Below are 20,056 nucleotides of genomic sequence, written 5' to 3'. Positions count from 1 at the left end.
TATATATATATATATATATATATATATATATATATATATATATATATATATATATATATATATATATATATATATATATATATATATATATATGTATATATATATGTATATATATATGTATATATATATATATATATATATGTATATGTATATATATATATATATATGTATATATATATATATATATATATATCTCAACTGATCAATTGTGTAATTTATTGAATTTTGGATTTACCTTTGTTTGAAAAAAAGCATTTGGTTGTAAATAAGGTTAATGAAATTTAGCTTTGAAAACCCATTTTGCATGGTGTTGCCACTTTAAAAGGTGTGGGCTTGAAACCCTTAAAAAAAAGCGAAAAAATTTTCCAAAAAAAAGTGTTGTGAGTATATAAAAGTAATTTTGATAGGTGGATGGCGTCATGTGATCAAGTCCCACGTTTGGGATGAAACGCGTAATGGCTGCCCCATCTTGCTGTACCTTGGTCTGAAATGGAAAAATAAATAGAAGGATTTGCACTTGGTGGTCCGTGCTCTTTCTGTTGTGCCCCACGGGAAAGGGATTACAAAGTTGAAGAGTTTTAACGCATATATATATATATATATATATATATATATATATATATATATATATATATATATATATATATATATATATATATATATATATATATATATATATATATATATACTACTATTATAAAGAGAGAACAGAAACCTTTTGGCAAGGTAAACTCGGGAACCACAGCGCCAATCCACACACCCAATACATTGTTGTAATCCTCAGGGTGTGTAGGTGGACATAGGCTGCATAAAATTTTTTAAAAAGTAAATTAAACTTTAAAAACAAAGTAGTCCCCAAAACTAGCGCCGGGCGCAATGTAGCGCTGACCGCGACCTACACCTGCGTGATGACGACAGGCGGGGAGGAGCGGTGACAAGTGGCGACGAGCGGCGAGGAGTGGCGCGGCGGCTCAGGTAAGGCGAGGCGGGAGGCGGTCTGTGCAATGTCGGGGCGGGCGGGGGCCCGAGAGTGGCGGTGAGTGTGGCTGAGGTAAGGCAGAGGCAGGAGGCAGGCGGGCGGGAGGCAAGCGGGCAGGCAGGCGGGCAGGGAGCGGTATAGGCAATGTCGGGGCGGGCGGGGGCCGGTATAGGCAATGTCGGGGTGGGCGGGCAAGGGCCAGTATAGGCAATGTCGGGGTGGGCGGGCTTGTGGGCGGGGACCTGGCCGGGACTAAACAAAAGCACAAAATGCTGCCCCCAGCCCCCTTCTGCCCCCGGGCAACGCCGGGGTGGGCTACTAGTATATATATATATATATATATTCTCCAACTTGCCCCAGAACTTAGAAACGCCACTCCACAAGGATGGATTACAAATCTTTATTTGCTCACAACCACGCTGGCAGCCCCAACTGGTGAAAATCCCAGCACGAAGGATTGCCGAAATTCAACCATGCAAGCAGCCTCGAAGCCCACTGGAGGGCGGGAAACATTGAGAACAATAAAGGGCAAAAAATAGCGAGGCAAACACCATCGGACCCTACTGGAAGGGAAGAATTGACTCCAAATCCCAGCATTCAGCTTACTGGAAAGCTAATGCCAAGATGGACAAATAGTATTTGGAGTACTGACCGGGTTTTGCCATTGGCCCCTCCCTATGATTAAGTTGCAGGCGCAACGAAACGCGTCAGGGATTTTCACCAGTTGGGGCTGCCAGCGTGGTTGTGAGCAAATAAAGATTTGTAATCCATCCTTGTGGAGTGGCGTTTCTAAGTTCCGGGGCAAGTTGGAGAATATATATATATATATATATATATATATATATATATATATATATATATATATATACATACACTGAAAAAAACAAAGGTTCCGGGGACTTTATAGTTAGCAAATAGAATTTAAAAAACCTTAAAAATACACTAAAAAAACAAAGGTGGACTCATGACTTGAAGTGTAGTTCCTATTTTCCCTATAGGCCCTGCGCATTGGAATAACATAAACAGCAGTGTAGATGTAGAAGTGCTGTCTTCTAGGTCTCTACTGACTATGTTAGACTTAATTGGGTTTGTACCAACTAGCTCAGAGGTCACTGGAACCTTTCTTGACTGAATAGGAAGTGATCAGCTACCCTGGCTCAGACAAGAAGGGATTCAGTTTTCCAACAACTGCATAAACATGACAACTTTGCTCCTCAGAATAAGAGTCAATCTCTAGAGTCGTGTGAAACAATAGACAGCTATTTCACTCAGTCAGTTGTGCAAGAATTACTTTCACCAGGATGCAGAGAATAGAGAGACGGGCGTTTTCAATGAAAGGTATTATTTATGGAACAGTCTTTCTTCCCATGCAAGAGAAATGAATTGCCACAATTGCAAGACTTGTTATTATAAAAGGTGCGTACAGTAAAAGGAGTATTGTGAAATAATACTGTAAAAGCATTGATATGGTTTCTTAGCCATACGATAGTTAAAATGAGTAAAATATATACATTCATATATACATTTAGCTAACGTCCTCAACTGGTGCTTCTAACTACACCTACCCCGGTGTACCTGACCTAAGCCTGATACTTGGGAGGGAGTAACTAAGTAGCAGTTTAGTTAAGTTAGTTTTGCCAAGGGTTTGCTTCAAGAATTCTCTCTAAGGGTTTAGTCAACACCGTACCTCTGGAATAGAATGTTGGAGGTCTGGTATCTCCTCTCAGGACTCGATATTCCAGTTACCCGCAAGGGCAGGCTGGAAACGCCGGAGCTGGATTTTCTCTGCAGGAGAAAAGACAGTGTCTCTCTCAGCGCGTCAAGGAGGAGGAGGGGCAGCGTCCGTGGGCTTCTTGCATCTGCTGGGCTTTGCAAGGGACATCTGTTCTGCTCCTGTATTCACCACCACCATTGCGCTTGCTTAAGGCAACGTTGGTATTATTTATACCTGAAAGGTGCCTTGTTTGACTTAGGTTTTTGGACATAAGACGTCAATAAAGATGTCACTAAGAACTGGTCGTTCTTACAGTGCTCATTAGAGTTCTATTACTAATAAAAACAAAGCAAGCGGGGCTTTTCCAGGTTGCTGGGGGTTTTATCTGTTGAAAGAACTCGGTGTGTAATCTAGGAATCTAAGATAGTGGCTTCTGCTGTGTCATGTACTTTAATGAGCTGCAGAGACGAGTTTCTGAAGTATGGCTCTGATACTTTATGCCATTATAGGGGTATGAATTGATTATAGCCGTATAGGGGCATAAGGTCACAATATTGATCGGGGTCCTAGATAGAACACGACAGACTGATGACTTCATCCAGTGAGTGTAAATATTTTGTAAGAGTTTATGATTGCTTAACATATATACTAAGGTACGGCAAAACTTAAGGTAGTATACTAGGTGTACTACTAATGAGTGATGCTACTTTTTATATATATCATGTGAGTGGCTGTGCGACTATGTATCCTTGTGCGTGTCGGTGTGTGAGTGGCTGTATGGGTGTATAAGTGTTTGTGTAAGCGGCTGTGTGAATGAGTGAGATGCTGTGTAAGTGGCTGTAATGGTGATTGAGTGGTGTGTAAGTGGATATATGGGTGGGTAAGTCACTGTAAGTGGTTCTATCAGTGGATAGGTGGGTGTGCAGTGACTATGGGTGAGTGAGTGGGAGTCTAAATGGCTGTATGAGTAAGTGACTGGGTGGGTACATGGCTGTATAGGTGAGTGAGTGGCTGTTTGAGTAGGTGTTTTGTTACATGACTTCATGTGTGACTGTATTGTACAGTGAGTGTCTGTGTGAATGGCTGTATGGGTAAGTACAGGAATGTACAAGTGCTGGTATGGATATGTGAATGGGTATCTGAGTGATTGTGTGAGTGTATGTATGAGGGCTTGTATGGGTGAGTGAGCGGCTGTGGTGAGAGGCTGATTGGGTGAGTGAGTGGGTGTGTGACTGTAGGTAAATAAGTTGCTGTGTAAGTAGCTGTATGGGTGAGTGTGTGGTTATGTGGCGGCTGTATGGGTGAGTGAATGGTTGTGTGAGCGGAGTGAGTGTATGAGTGAGGGAGTGGGTGTGTGAGTGGCTCTATGGAGGACTAAGTGGGTGTGTGAGTACTGGTATAGGTCTGTGAATGGGTATATCAGAGGTTGTACGGTATATGTGAGTGGGCATACAAGAGGTTTTATAGGGGTGTGAGTGGTTCTGTGGATGATGTCAATAGTGATATAATTTGAGATGTCATCAGTGATGTCACTGACCATGTAATATGTGAGGCAATAAGCAGTGGATTGCAGGGGTGTAAGTTATAGTTCGCTTAGCTAACTATAACTGTAGAATTTCTCTATTTTTGAATTCTGACCGTAACCTTTGTTTTTTCCAGGGACTTTCTAAGGTTTTTTAAAAGTTAATTCCTAACTATAATGTCCCTGTAATCTTTCTATTTTTCTGTGAATTTCTATGCTTCTTTGACTAGTAATCAAGTTTGTAGAGTGGTGGAGAAAGGGGGTTGGGCCTCGGACCAGCTCTCAGGAAACCCACTGTATAGGACTTACAGGCAGTACCAGGGGGGCTTCTTTGTCCCCTAAGATGCTAAGCATACAAGAGGACAGCATCCCTCAACCAGTAGTGCGCCAGGAGTTGCATTTGCCGAGTTGTGAAGAAAGATGGCAGTGCCTCTGACCAGCTCTCAGCAATCACATGGTGTGGGGTTTACTGGCAGTAACAGGAGGGGTTATTGGCCCCCAAGGACTCTCATCAGCCAAGGGAAATTCATCGCCCAACCAGAAGTGTGCCAGGAGGTGCGTTTACAGAATAGTGGTAAAAGGGAATAAGACCTCTGGTGAATTCCCAGGCCGGCCTTATTAAAAAAATTACAATTAATTCAGAGATAGGAGCCGCATGGCCCTCGTTCCCTTGGCCGATTTCAGCCCTGGGGACCCATCCCCTGGGGCAACGCCTTTTTGTAAAGGTGGAGCGGGCTACGCAGTCCCCCCTCCCTGGCCGATTTCAGTCCCGGGGTCACAATCCCCCAGGGTCCGGACTTTAAAAAAAAAATTGTCATTTAGGGGGGAGGGTTGCACATTGCCCCCCTTCTCGAGCTGACTTCAGTTCCTGGGACCCCATCTCCCGGGGCCTGACCTACTCGTAATACAGGAGGGGGGCCACATGGTCCCCCTCTCTGGGCCAGTTTTGGCCCCGGGGACTCCATCCCATGGAGCCAGGCCTTTATGTAAAGGTGAAGTGGGGCTGCGCAGCCCCCTGCTGGCTGATGTTGGCCCTGGGGACATAATCCCCCAGGGGCCGGACTTCTTCTATATTACTTTTGATTTCAGCCCGGGGACCCCATCTGACGGGGCCTGGCCTACTTGCAATACCGGAGAAGGCCACCTGGCCCCAGGGCCGATTTCAGCCCAGGGTCCCCATCCCCCGGGCCTTGGCTTACTTGTAATATGAGAGGGGACCATATGGTCCACCTCCCTGTGCCAGTTTGGCCCCAAGGACCACATCCCTCAGGGCCTGACCTTTTTTTAAATGTTATTAATAGTGACCCCCTCCCTTGGCTGATTTCAGACCCGGGAATCCCACCCCCCAGGAAATTTTTAGGTTTTGCCTGTAGTTGTATTCAATGTATCTTAAAAGGGATTTACATCTCACCTTCTCTTTTTAGAGGTTGGTTTGCTTACCACTTTACTTTTCTTCCATTTTTATTGGTTGTAGCCTTTTCTCCCTTCTGTTTTTTCTTATCAGTTTCCCCTGGCCCAAGTACTCATTCCCATCCGTGGTGGAGACTGGGACTTTTCCTGTTTTGTACATGAACTGAAGCAGTGTAGGGACTTGCCGGAGGTGAAGGAAGAGGTCTTTCCAGGTTTTGGCTGCTAGGTAGGAGAAATACTTTTTTCCCTTTCTGGTCTTGTAGATGCTTGGGATGGTGGCCAGAGAGAGGTCAGCTGATCCGAGGTGTCGCTTGGGTGCGTGGAAGGAGGTTCTGACTACTTTGACACAGTTGACAACACAAGCACAGTACAAGGTGGCTGGATTTTGTGGTGGTTTCACAACAAAGGTTTTCTCTTTAGTCCACTCTTTATTTCTAAACTTTTGCTCATCACATGCACAAGGGTTAGACAGCGTTCTGATGAAGGACTCCTCCCTGCATCTGCTGACTAACATCAAACGTTATTGCCAGCACATTCTTTGTGTTCGGCAGATGCAGCTATTAACTAACTGGATGTCATGTGATCCCTTCAGCTAGGTGTAGCCTTTAACAACATGTACTGCACAACTGCTCACCGAGCTACAACCTACAACAACAAACAGCTTAATTTTAATGAAATAGACGAAACATGTTGCATTTGCCAATGCTTGTTTAATTTTATTAATAGGGCCCCCTTTCAAGGGATGATTTTGGCCCAGGGGACTGCAACCCGTTGGGCCCAATCTCTTTATTCTGGATGCCCTAGTCACCCCAGGTCACCCAGTTACCTCCAGCTGCGGGAGCCGGCATTGCTGTGACACACAGGGAGTTGCTAAACATGCATCTTCATGTGTGTCAAAGCAATTCTCCTCTGTTTCCCTGCCCTCTGACAGATAGCTCAGTTTTACAGTTACCACTTGCTGACAGCAGAGTGTTTGGTGAGAGCTGTCAAAGCTCCTGCCAAGTCAGAGCAAACTGTTATGTCCCAGGTGTGGGCAACCTGGGACATAGCAGAAGCTGGCCCTGTGGGGTGGTGGTCTCCAGGGCCATGTATGGCTCCAGGAGGGGGCCACGTGGCCCTCTCATTTGTTGTATTGGGCACCAGGGAGGTAGTGGTCTCCGGGGTGTAGTGGGTCCAGTGGGCCCGCCCGCTTGCATATTTGAAACTACCCAGGATAGGTGGTGATTCCCGAGGATGCAAGGGGATCTGCATTGCCCCCGCACTAAATTAAGAAAGCTCCAGGGAGCTGGTGGTCCATGAAAATGCAAGGGGAGTCTGTGTGCCCCCTACATTCCATTGTAGAAAGCCCTGTGAAGGTGGTGGTCTCTGGGGCTGCAGGGGCATCTGTGCAGCCACGCCCACACTATATTTAAACAAAGCCCCAGGCAGGTGGTAGTGTCTGGGGCTTGGAGGGGTGTCTGTGCTGCCGCTTCATTCCATTGCAGCAAGCCCCGGGGAGGTGGGAATCCCTGGGGCTGAGGGAGGTCCACGCAGCCTCCAGCATGCTGGAAAGCCCTAGGGAGATGGTGGTTCCCAGGGCTGCGAGGGCTTTGCCCCAGGGGCTTGTGCGGGCCCACCCACATCCATATTTCATTGTGCCCAGGGTGCTGGGGGTCCCTGGGACGATGGGGGTGCTGCTTGGGCACCCCGCAGAATTAAAAAGCAGTACCCTTGGGATGTGGCCGACCTGTGTTGCTTCCTTGAAAAAAATCTCTTTGTCAAATTCATGAGAGCCATTATGAATCTCTCAGTGAATACACCACTCCTGCCACTTAGATTAGATCTTGGCCTAAAGCCTATTGACCATTATGCCATTTTGATGTAAATCCTGTTCTGGATCAGGGTGTGGATAAGCAAATCACAGGTGCCCCTGAGGGAGGCTTTGGTAGAGCTGTCTGCTCTGCATAATCAAACAGGCCGCATCAAATGGTTTAGTAAGATCAAGGTTTGGTTTACAAAAGTTGGGATGGTGCAGCTCTGGGAAGACCCAGGGTCTATGACTAATTTTACAATCCCTTTAGTCAAAAAAAGGTACTGTGAACAAATTGTCTGCAGAGTTTTTAAATATTGAAGGAGTATTTGCGTTTGAGGGGTTTCTGGATGATATTGAACTGCCCAGACTCGAGCTCTGTATGTTCAGTTTAGATACGGAACCCTACCTTTGAATGCATTGAAGAGCTCATAGGGAAACCTGTCTGTTAACCCATTGTGTCCGTTATGCCATATTTCACCTGAAAACACTGAGTACTTTTTTTTCTGCTGTTCCTTTTACGCTGAACTTAGGAAAACTTGGCTGGCCCCTGTATGCCATATTTTATCTTTCAATTGTCTATTGGAAGCCATGCGTATTTTTAAGTCAGATACCACAAGCTGGCTGGTATTCGCAGTTTTGAGTTTTTTAATGTTTGCGTGGAGGAAAAGGTCAAAAATGGGCAAACTTGTTCCTGTGTTGTAGCACTGTTAACATAATTCCAACCAGATTCAGTGGTATCCTTGTTCAGACGCAGGCTCTTTTTTATGAAAAATACAGAAGATTGTCTTATTGTATTATATAAATCACTTTTAATGGTTTTATATTGCTTCACTTTTTAACGGTATATTGATTTTGTATTGTATTTTAAGATGTGAATGATCATATTTTTGATTGATCGAATAAATAAATAAAACTCTTTGTCTCTTTTATATTTCAATTTTGCCATGAATATGATGATCCACCAATGATTTTGTGGCAAAATGTATTTAAAAAAATGGTTTCAACCTTCAGCAGGGTCACTGTGGGACCCCACCACCAGTTCTAGGCGGTCAGGGTAGTCCTAACTTGCCCCCTTTTCTTGATTTGTTAATGTTTTTGTGAGTCCTAAGATGGCTGCCAACAGTTCCTAGTTGGAGTAATTTTAGCCAATCAGATTACAGAACGGGGACTGTTGAATCCACGGAGAATCTGCGTCCTTATATATATACACATTTGTTTTCCATTTAATATTCCTCAAACTACTGAATGGATTTACACCAAATCACAAAAAGCACGAACTGTGTACCAAGATCCAGCTTCTTCCCAAATTTGGTATAATTCTGTCCAGAGGTTCAGGCTGTTGTCGTGTTCAAAGGTCCTACGGAAGCTAACATGGGGAACCCCCCCACTTTTTCTCAGTTCCCGCTTGACGAATCAACCCAAAACTTTTCAGGCACCACCTGAAGTGAGCATCTTATTAGTTTTAAAACATTTGTGAAGATTTTTCAAATGACGGCAAAGATATTGGCAAGTCAAAAACTGCTTTTCATATTAAAACTAGGTCCTAGCTATAACTACCTACTGATGACTGCCAGTAGGTAAAATATATATATACATCCTCACACAGCCCTTCTCTCCAACTTGTGATATGGTAGCACAGGTGTGGATTAATCCGTGGTAACAAGATGACACCAGAGGATAACACTCAAGACCAAAATGCTAGTGAAAAAATGCCAGTTAATTTATTTCAAAGTGCAAAAAATTTGAAAATAGCGATGGCTGACGTGTTTCAGTTCAACGCCATCAACTGGGCCTCATGTACACATATATATATATATGAGTTTCCACGATCCTGTTCCGCCCGGGAGCTTACAGGAAATCAGGTACAGACCACAGCGAATTTGGTTGTTCTTATGTGCAGTTTATTGCCATAAAATCAGCAATCTTTCAAAGTGGCGAGTGCCCAGCATGACGCCTTTCGACAGTGGAACACTGTCTTGATCACGACATGCCACGTGCCAATGTGCAATGTATACAAGTTCAAACGGTGAAAAAAACGTAACATCACACCATTCGTTTTTTTCTATTACTTCCGGTCATCCTATCTCTCTGTATAGAAATAGAAGACATACTACCAACAGTACATGCCTATACAAATAGTAGTAATTATCCGTCTGATTTCATATTGTGCAATGACGCAAATAAATATATAACAATTCAGTGCAAGTGCTAAAAATCATAAAAACACAATATATCAATTCATAATCAAATAAGACACCGTAACTTATGATGACAAAATAAATACATTTGAGCCTATATGATGCCTACTGATCATATAACTCTTCAAACTCATTCGCAAGTGCGAAAATAATAATACATAAAGTGCACTTCAACGAGAGACAGCACAAATATATTCAGATTGTAATAATCATTATCTTGGGTCACTCATAAATATATAGCTTAGTGCTAAAATATATATCATTCATATATAAGAGACCAAAATTTGAACCATGATATCAAAAAGAGCAAATTTAAATGAATAGAATGTCCCACATATTATTCAAGCCCACATCATCATCCCTAGCTAAAGCCCCGTTAAAAAGACTGGTAAAATAAAAGGTAAAACCGGAAGAATCCAGATAAAACCCATGAAAAAACCTTGTCTGAAAAACGGACTAAAACCAGAGGATAAAAAATGGGGTTTAAAATGGTAGAAGGATAGGAAATTGAATCAATAAATAGATACAGTTCATCACATTACTATATACACATACACAATACAGAAATTATAAAAAAAATGGTGCATTTCTTCTCCATTATTCAAACCATTGGGCATCTTTGTATTGAGAGTAAGTATATGGTATGACTCAAGTTGTCTCAACTTTTTCTCCCTATTACCACCCCTTATACATCTTGACACAGTGTCTACAACATAATAACTAAGTTCTTTCAACCTGTTTAAAGTGTCTTGCCACGGGGTAGTTGGGGTCAGAGTTCACTATAACTCTCAAATGCTGCAGTATGCGATTAAAGGTTTGTAGCTTGGTGCTGCCCACGTATCTAATTTTACATGAACATTCTAAAACATAAACGGCAAAATCAGTCCTACATGTTAAAAACTTTGTGATTTTTATAGGACTAGAATCAAATACTGTGGATATTTCACTGATGTTTCTAACAATTTACATGCCCTGCATGTACTACATTTAAAAAAGCCCACTCTATTTGATAGCCAGTTTCCATTGTGTCTAACCTCCGGACTGGTTCTAACCAATGCATCCCTCATAGAGGGCGCACGTCTGAAAGTTATCTGTGGAAGCTCTGGCACAATTTGAGACATGGTTAGATCTGTTCTTATAATAGGCCAGTTTTTGTGTGTTATTTTTCTAAACTGGTTCTCCTGTTGGATATAAGATGTAATCAGTCTAACTGTGTTATCAGTTTTAGGAGAGATTCTGCTACTAAGAGCAGGAGGTGTTTGCCGGGCACTATCTGTTTCCTCCGTTGTAATCGGAGCGTTAGCACTGTTCAGAGCCATTCTTAAATCCCTTTCCTTGTACCCTCTATTTTTGAACCTCTGGAACACCTCCGATTGACACATCCTATAATGACCATCTGAATTACAGATGCGTTTTATTCTCAAGAATTTCCCATAGGGGATACTTCTTATCAGGTGTCTAGGATGGGAGCTATCAGCATGAAACACCGCATTACCAGCCGTACCTTTTCCGTGCAACTTAGTGTGTATAGTATTTTGTTCAATGTAGACTTCCACATCCAAGAATTGAACTCTGTCCTTACTGGCTTCCACCGTAAAACTTAAGTTGAGGTCATTATTACTGAGGATCTTTACAAAATCATATGCACTTTCCACAGGTCCCTCCCATATGATACACACGTCATCTATGAAATGCCACCATTGTTTAACATGTGTAGCGAACAGTATCTTGTGGGTGGTTTTGAGGACGCGCTCCTCCCAATAGCCAACGTGGAGGCACGCATAGCTAGGGCAGAAGCACGCCCCCATTGCCACGCCCGCAACTGCTGATGCACTTCCTTGTTCAAGATAAAATAAGTATTGGTTAGGCATGTTTCAATCATGGCAAGAAGCATTTCATTTTGTTGGTAATACTTAACAGGGTGTTTAGACAAAAAAGTTTGACTGCTACTATTCCATCTTCATTTCGTATACTAGTGTATAATGCACTGATATCCATAACCAACAAGACATATTCTTGTTTCCATTCTGCAGATTGTATTTTGGATAAAAAGTGACCAGTATCACAAATATAAGAAGACAGTGCTTCCACATGTTCATGGAGAAAGTAGTCAACATATTTGGACATTGGTTCTAATAGTCCCTTTTGTGCTGATATTATTGGCCGCCCAGGTACAGGTGTAATGCTCTTGTGCACCTTGGGGATGAAGTATGGTACCGGTGTGTACCGGTATGTACCGGTCGGAAACGGCCGATTTCGGCCGTTTTCGACCGGTATTAGGCTTTTCAGATGTAGGGGGCCTACCGAATCGGTAATTTTACCGATTCGGTAAATATACTGATTCGGTAAAATACCGAATCGGTATATTTACCGAATCGATAAATCCATATGTAGCTGACACTCCTAAGAGTGCCACAGGCCCTTAAATGTAAGTGTATAGGCATTATATAGCGCACTACTTACCTGTAGGGTCCCAAGGCGCTTCGACCGCTGCGAAACCCTTCCTGGCTTCCCTGAGAGATGGTCCCATAATGGGTATCTGCAGGGTGAGACCAGGCATCCCCGGCGGTCTGGTGGGGCCGTTAGTGAAGATGAGGCAAGCTAATGCCCAGAGTTGCCGAGTGTGATCGCTGATCAGAGTGGGCACCGAGGCGAGAGAATTATCGAGTCCGCTGACCCTGCTCCAGAAACCTGCCGCGCCGGGAATCGAACCCTGGTCCCGGGCCGTCCTCTGCTCTCGGGTCTGCCGCCTCTAACCAGTGAGCCACACTACTTCAAGAGTCTGTATTTTACCACGCAATCCTATTGTGTGGTAAAATACCGAATTCAGGTGTGCATGCACACCTGTGCCATGTGACACACAGACATGACCTTAGGGCATGTATGTGTGCCACATGTCACACAAGCCTGTACTTGGGGTGCTAGAGGGTGTCAAAGTGACACCCCCTGCACCCTTGCAGGATTCGGTATTTACCGATTCAGTAAATACCAAATCGGTATTTCCCATTGATTCCTATGGGCTTCAAGGCCCATAGGAATCAATGGGCAATACAAATTCAGTATTTGGCGAATCGGTAAATACCGAATTATTCCTAAATTCGGAATTACCTAAATCTGCCCCCTTCCCATTTACAGACTCTTAAATACTGATTCGGTAAAATTCGGTATTTAAGAGTCTGTAAATGGGAATTACCTACATCTAGCCCCAAGTCTTTCGAATGATGGTGCAATCAGCACTCGGAGGCCAGCAGGCACTCTCCCTACTTCTTTGTATTTTTGCTGGCTTTTCTTCTCCCACCATTTAGTGAGTTCTGTACGTTGTAATTTTTCTAAGGCTTTCAACATACTTTTGGCATCCTGATTCGCACTTGATATTGCTTCGCTCCCGCTTGGCACACTATTTGTTTCTGGTAAATTAAGAAACAGCGCATCAACTGCAGCTTCTTTTGCCCGAAGCGTGTCTGCCGGTGTTGACATATTAAATATGTAGGTATGGCAACAACAATGTTTTCTTTTTACTGCACTCCTGCGCCAAGTATTAAAGAACAGTTCCGTTTGGCGCGTTCCTGTTAATTCCTGAACTCAATCTTTGTCACCCGCTCTGCTTCAATATGAGGGAAAGCTTTAACCCGCTTACCCGTGCCACAACGCCGACGACTCAATGGCATCCTCCGACTTCCTCGAGAGAGATATATGTAATTTTTGGGGGAACCTCTTTTTTTTATTTACTCTTAGCGCAAACCTTCCCTTCACCGCGATGCACCCCATAACCCTAAAAATACACTTACTACCTCTAAACCTTAAAATAACCCTTATCACCTGTAAACTCTTTCCACCCTATACCACTACCAACACATGGTCCCTAAAAGTACCCTTTCCACCCTTTACAACTACTCTTCTTAAACCTTCAAAATACCCTTACTCCTCCTAAACCCTAAACTTTTCCTTACCACCCTTTAGCGATAGTTACCCCTAAGCCCTAAAATTAACCTATTCACCCTTTACAACTTACCATCTCTAACCCTCCTAATAATACCCTTACCACTCTCTCCCAATACCCAGCCCTGTACCCTAAAATTACCAACATCTGAAACCCTAAAATGACCCTAATCAACCTTTACGACTACCCACCCCAAACCCTAAAATTACACTTACCATCCTTTACCACTCCACCCTTAAATCCTATAACTACCTTTACTATAGTTTACTACTTGTCACTCATAAACCTTAAAATTACTACTAACACACCAAACTCAAATTACCCTTACCACGCTTTACCATTATCCATACTTAACGTGGAAAACTCTCTTACCACCCTTTACCTCTACCCAACCTAAACCCTGAAATTACTCTTACCACCTGTTACCACTACCACTACCCTTCCCTAAACCCTAAAAATAACCTTGCCACTCCAAAACCCTAAAGTTACTCTGACCACCCTTTAACACTGCCCACCCCTAAACATTTAGCCGTAATTGGCTAAAAAGACTAGGATTGGTTGAAGGTGTTGCATAAGACATGTGCCAAATATAGCAGTTAACATAGTTAATAATCCAACCATTTCAGTTGTGTTATTCTTTGCAAAAGTACACTCATCTGAAAAGGTGTCTTCAGTTCGATCCTTTATCAGAAATGATCAGTGGCAATTTGTGGTGTTTTTGGTGCTCTCCCTCTGACAGCTACTCCCAGCCAGGGCATGAAATACAAACAATTTCATAGAAGGCTCATTACAGGGTGGATCATGACCATTGCATTTTGTTTTACTTAAATCACAGCAGCCTTTTTTTGTGAAAGCCTTAAAATCCAACTCCCCCACCTGACATCTATGATGTTCTGAAGGGACCACCTGATACTTTGAAGACCACTGGGACACCACCATGGATATACATGAAACTCACCATTACAACCTTTTGAAATTAATGTACCTTCCTCATTCTAACCAAGGGGCTAACGCTCCATATTGGAGCATGCACCATACACTGTCTAAATCAAACAAGTCTGGTACTTCTTGTGAGGTAACATGCAGAAGAGCTTCTTTATGTTTACATTATAGGTTTGGGCGACCTGCTCCCTGAGTTGGGCTAGCCCTGGAAGGTAGATAACGTTAAATATGTAGTTATCTAAATTGCGCATGGAGAGCAGCGAACATATGACCGGAACATGGGCAGTGTACTACAGAATTTACACCCCTCAATTACTTTCTAGAACTCCCTTCACTTGTCATTTGATGGGTGTAATTGCACTAATAAAAATGGTGATATTGCGCAGGTGTTTATATGTGCTGCAGGGTGCGATGTATGAGATTCCTCTGGGGTGTTTCGGACATGACTCCCTGCTGGTGGAGCTCCTCTGAGCGGATAGGAGGTGTAGAGTGGGCCTAACTAGAGAGAGGGGGACGGGAGGGACTGGAGGTCCCAGACTTAGAGCTATATTACTTAGCGGCCCATCTGTAACATGCCGTCCACTGGGTAGATGGTGACCCTAAATGGGAGAGGTCCTTAATAGTTGGCACCCGGTGCCCATCAGCTTAGCGAGCTGTCCCAGACAATTTCCCCTATTTGATTCGGCTCATGGGTAGACTTTGGGAGAGGGCTGTACTCAAAAGTAAGCCATATGCCCCAGATTTAGATATTTGCATATTGCATCCCTTTGCTCGAATCGTAGACCTTATGGCAGACAATAAGTGGCAGAGGGTGGTTGTTTTATGCTGTTGGACCTATGGCCACAGGGATGTGTTTTCATCATGCAGGAGGCACTGGAGACTTTTGGTCGTGGTGCTGGGCAATTCCTACAATATGACAAAATTACGGCCACAGCGCAAGCCAGCTGTGGCCCACCTTCCTTCAGTCCCAGCATCTTCACACACACTAGTGACTCTTGGCAATGGCGAGTGGCCATCGGCTCATAACTCACCTCTATGGGTCATGGTTCACAGCTTGGCAGCTAATGCCACTACCATTCGAAGAAACCTGGAAATGTGTTACTGATGAGCCTATTACTTCCAAAGACTGGCAAAAACGTAATGCTGGGGTCCGAAAGGCGTCAGTCTGTGTCCGATTCAAACAGATTTAATATAATATTGTTCATATGTGTTATGTTCCTGGAGGCACGCCCCTGACGCCCGGAGCGTCCAGCGTTGAAGTCATGTGACTCCCTATAATAAAAAGAGGTCTCGCACGCACGCACGTATTCAGATGCGCGCAGACCGAGCCACCAAGTTATTCCCAGTGTCCGACTCAGTTATTTATAGGGCCACGTGTCAGGCCTAGTTACTCACAGATGCCCCGGAGTGTAGGTCCCAGATCAATATCCCTAGGGCAGTCACTTCCTTACTACAGGACACAACAATTGGCGACGAGGGTGGTTGTCGACTCCTCGCTCGGGGTGTGTGTGTGCCCACCTTCTTGTGAGGCGGCTGCAAGCCTTGCCTGTGGCTCGTGGTGCTTGTGCCTTGCTGTCTCACACGCCCCCGCACTCAGCGCCTGGAGAGAAGAAAACTTCCGCCCCTGGGAATTTGCAGGTGAGCCGTGCTGCCCAGCGTCGACCTGCAGCGCATCGTGGCACGAGTGGCCGTGTGCCGAACTTCTCCCGCAGGGCATCCCTGTCCGGCGCGGCACCGGGCCCCAGGGCACGTGCGTGAAGCCCGCTTCGGCCCGCCTAGCACGGCGATCAGGGAGGCGCCCAGTGTCGTCTGGCAGTTTGAGTGGACGTGGCACCTGCCCATCCTGCGACGGACCTGTCCCGCCCGTGGCAAGAGCGCCGGTCGCACGCGCTCTCCTACACTCGCTGAGGTGCCCGCCACAGCCAAGGCCCAACCTGCCTGCGGGTACCAACAATCCCGCACACGGAGACAGTCATCAGCTTACTCATCTGCGCACCGATTCCGGTGCCGCCCCGGCCGGTCACAGGCCTGATCAAGCGCGTCCTGGGCGATGGCTACCATTCCGCCCATTGAACCGTTTGTGGTGGAGGGTGCGCCCTCAACTCTCGCCCCGAAATGGAAGGAATGGGTGGACAGGCTCCTAGTCTTCTTCGAAGCCACGAAAGTCCACAAGGAGCAAAAGCGCGCCATGGTGCTCCACCTCGGCGGCAAAGACATTCACTCCATTGCACGGACCCTCACAGAGGCAACCCCCAAGACTCACCATACCCTGATGAATGCCCTCAATGCACACTTTGAGCCCATGGCAAACCAGGATTACAAACGTTTTGTCTTCCGACAAGCACAGCAACTACCGGAAGAGTCCTTGGATGCATACCACACCAGACTCAAGAAGCTGGCACTGACGTGTGGGTTCCAAGATATAACGGAGGAAATCAGGGGACAAATCATACAGGGTTGTGCCTCTGCCAAACTAAGAGAGAGGATACTAGAAGAGTCGGGGAAGCCATTGGCCGATATCCTCACACTCGGCCGCACGAAGGAGCTCTCCAAAGCCAGGGCGGCACACATGGAAACCGCACTGCAAGCTACGGTGAAGGTGGAACCGGTTAACAAGATACAGGTCCAGACACCCTCCAAGTGGCACAAAAGAACAGCACCTACCCAAGGTGGGGCATCCGGACACTCATGTGGATATTGCGGAGGTCCGCGCCACCCGGCACCAGAATGTCCAGCACGGGGCAAACGATGCTCTGGATGTGGCAAAATGAACCATTTCGAATAAGTGTGCCGATCGAAGAGGTTCCGCAAACCCCGCCAAGCCGTACAGACCGTAATGGAAGGTGATCCAAGCAATAGCGACATGGATGATGACGAAGAGGAGGAGCGGTCCGTGCACAAAGTGCACATGATCGGTACCGCCACTCGGCGCACTAGAACTCTGCCTCAGTGCTCTATCCAAATAGCGGACCAGGAGATCATGGCGGTGGTGGACACAGGAGCGTCTATAAATCTTATGAGCGCTTCCCTCTATAGAAACATGACCACGCCTCCAATCCTCAGCCCCACTCCCATCACTGTCTTTGCCTATGGACAAGACATTCCACTCCGAATCAGGGGAAAGTTTCGAGCGGCAGTCCGCCATGGGGACAAAGTCACAAGAGCAAATATCTTTGTGTCGGAACAAGGACAAGGCATGCTATTGAGCTGCAGAACAGCCGAGGACCTGGGAGTGGTTACATTTGCCTTTGGAGTCCACGAAGAATCAGTGCAACAACTACTCAGGGACTTTCCCGACCTGTTTGAGGGCATTGGATGTTTCAAAGGGCGGGAGATACATCTACACATAGACCCCACAGTGCAGCCAGTAGCCTTGCGACACCGTCGCATTGCCTTCCATCTTCGGCCGCTGGTGGAAGAAGAACTACACAAACTGGAAGCGGCCTGAATCATCGAGAAGGTCTCAGGCCCCACCCCCTGGGTCTCGCCCATTGTAGTCACACGGAAACCGAAACAGCCCGGGGCGGTTCGGATCTGCGTGGATATGCGCCTCCCCAATGCCGCCATCAAGCGGGAGCGCCACATCACCCCTACAATCGATGACCTAATTGGGGAAATGGCTGGGGCCTGCTGGTTCTCAAAGCTAGATCTCCGAGCGGGATACCATCAGCTGGTGCTAGACAAAGAATTAAGAAACATCACCACCTTTTCTACACACATTGGGTTTCGCAGGTACACCAGACTCAGTTTTGGAGTCTCCAGTGCGGCAGAAGTGTTTCAAAACGTTATTCAGGAACTGATTGCTGACATACCTGGGGTGATAAACGTCAGCGATGACATGCTCGCACCATCACAGAACACAATCACCGATTGGCGCAAGTGTTTCGCAAGCTCCGAAATGCGGGGCTCACACTTCATCGGGACAAGTGCGAATTCCTGCGAACCAAAATAGGGTTCTTCGGATACGTCTTCTCGGCCGATGGTATCCATCCAGACCCCGGCAAAGTAAAGGACATCAAGGATGCGCCACCACCTACGACAGTCACAGAAGTCAGGAGCTTTTTTGGCATGGTGAACTACTGCGGTCGTTTCATCAAAGACCTGGCCAACCTTACTCTCCCCCTGCGTGAGCTCACAAAGGACTCCATCCCGTGGACCTGGGGACCGGAGCAGGAGAAAGCCTTCCAAGATATCAAGGCCTCCCTCTCCAGCAACACCACGCTGGCGTTCTTTGACCCCCGAAATGCCACACTTATAGCAGTGGATGCCGGACCGGCGGGGTTGGGCGCTGTGCTAATGCAAAGGTCGAGGGATGAAATAGACTGGACCCCAGTCGCCTTTGCCAGTCGATCTCTCACGGACACAGAACAGAGATACTCACAAATTGAGAAGGAAGCAATTGCAATACATTGGGGGTGCCGACATTTTCACCGATATGTCTATTATTTATTTATTATTTTTTTTAATTATTTGTATAGCGCAGCTGATACCTTGCAGGCTTCCTGGCGCTGAGGAAAAAATACTATACTGAAGAGGAGCACAGTGAGTTAGACAGGGAGGTCTAAGGGAAGAGCCAGGTCTACGGCAAGCCATTCACGGTGGTAACTGACCACAAACCGCTTGTGGCTCTATTTTCAGGGACTTCATCAAAGCCGCCCCCGCGAATTGAAAAGTGGCTATTACAACTGCAGGAATATAACTGCAACATCGAGTATCAACCTGGAGTGAAGAACCCGGCAGACTATCTATCGCGCCATCCCAGGCCAGCCACTCCGGAGGAAATGGATGAGGCGGAAGAGACGGAAGCGTATGTAAAGTGGGTAGTTGCGCGGTCATGCCCGCGCCCCATCTCTCTGGAGGACGTTGTGAATGCCACAGCACAAGATGCCTGCATACAGAGAGCCAAGGAAATCCTTCGAACGGCGAATTGGCACAAAGCCAAAGAGAGTTGGAAGGCGCTCACCCCAGAGGCTCAAAGGGTCATTCAGAGCCTGTACCATGTCAGGGAAGAACTCAATGAGGACGATGCGGGATGTCTGCTGCGAGGGCATCGCCTGGTAATACCCACGGCCCTCACGGGTCAGGTAATACAACTAGCACACGTGGGCCACCAGGGGATGGTCAAGACCAAAGCCCGGCTGCGAACCAAAGTATGGTTCCCCCTCATGGACGACATGGTGGAGAATATGGTGAGGTCGTGCGCTGCCTGCCAAGTTACGGGGGACGCACCTCGGGAGGCCCCCATCATAGTGGAGCCCTGACCCCAAAGACCGTGGGAGCGGGTCAGTATGGACTTTGGCAGTCTCCTGGATGGAAGGCACACGTTGGTGATGATAGATGACCACTCAAAGTATCCGGAAGTAGAGATCGTGACAAGCACAAGTGCAGAGTGTGTAATACCAAAAATGGAGAAAATTGTCGCCACTCACGGAGCCATGAGGGAGCTCCGAACGGACAATGGACCCCCATTCCAAGGGGAGGATCTGGCTACCTATCTGTCCTCTCTTGGAACACGTCACCGACGCATAACACCCAGGTGGCCCCAAGCCAATGGAGAAG

The 20,056-nt window shown here is 46.1% G+C and overlaps 1 protein-coding gene across 1 annotated transcript in view; it reads left to right on the top strand.

Moving 5' to 3' along the window:
* Positions 1-20,056, top strand: part of LOC147734664 (uncharacterized) — a 5,992,067-nt gene that overhangs the window by 1,963,343 nt on the left and 4,008,668 nt on the right. The window lies entirely within an intron of this gene.

Source organism: Lissotriton vulgaris, chromosome 1_2 (assembly GCF_964263255.1).
Source record: "Lissotriton vulgaris chromosome 1_2, aLisVul1.2, whole genome shotgun sequence".
Lineage (NCBI taxonomy): Eukaryota > Metazoa > Chordata > Amphibia > Caudata > Salamandridae > Lissotriton > Lissotriton vulgaris.
The sequence above is the reverse complement of the archived record's forward strand: the minus strand, read 5'-3'. Positions and strand labels throughout refer to the sequence as shown.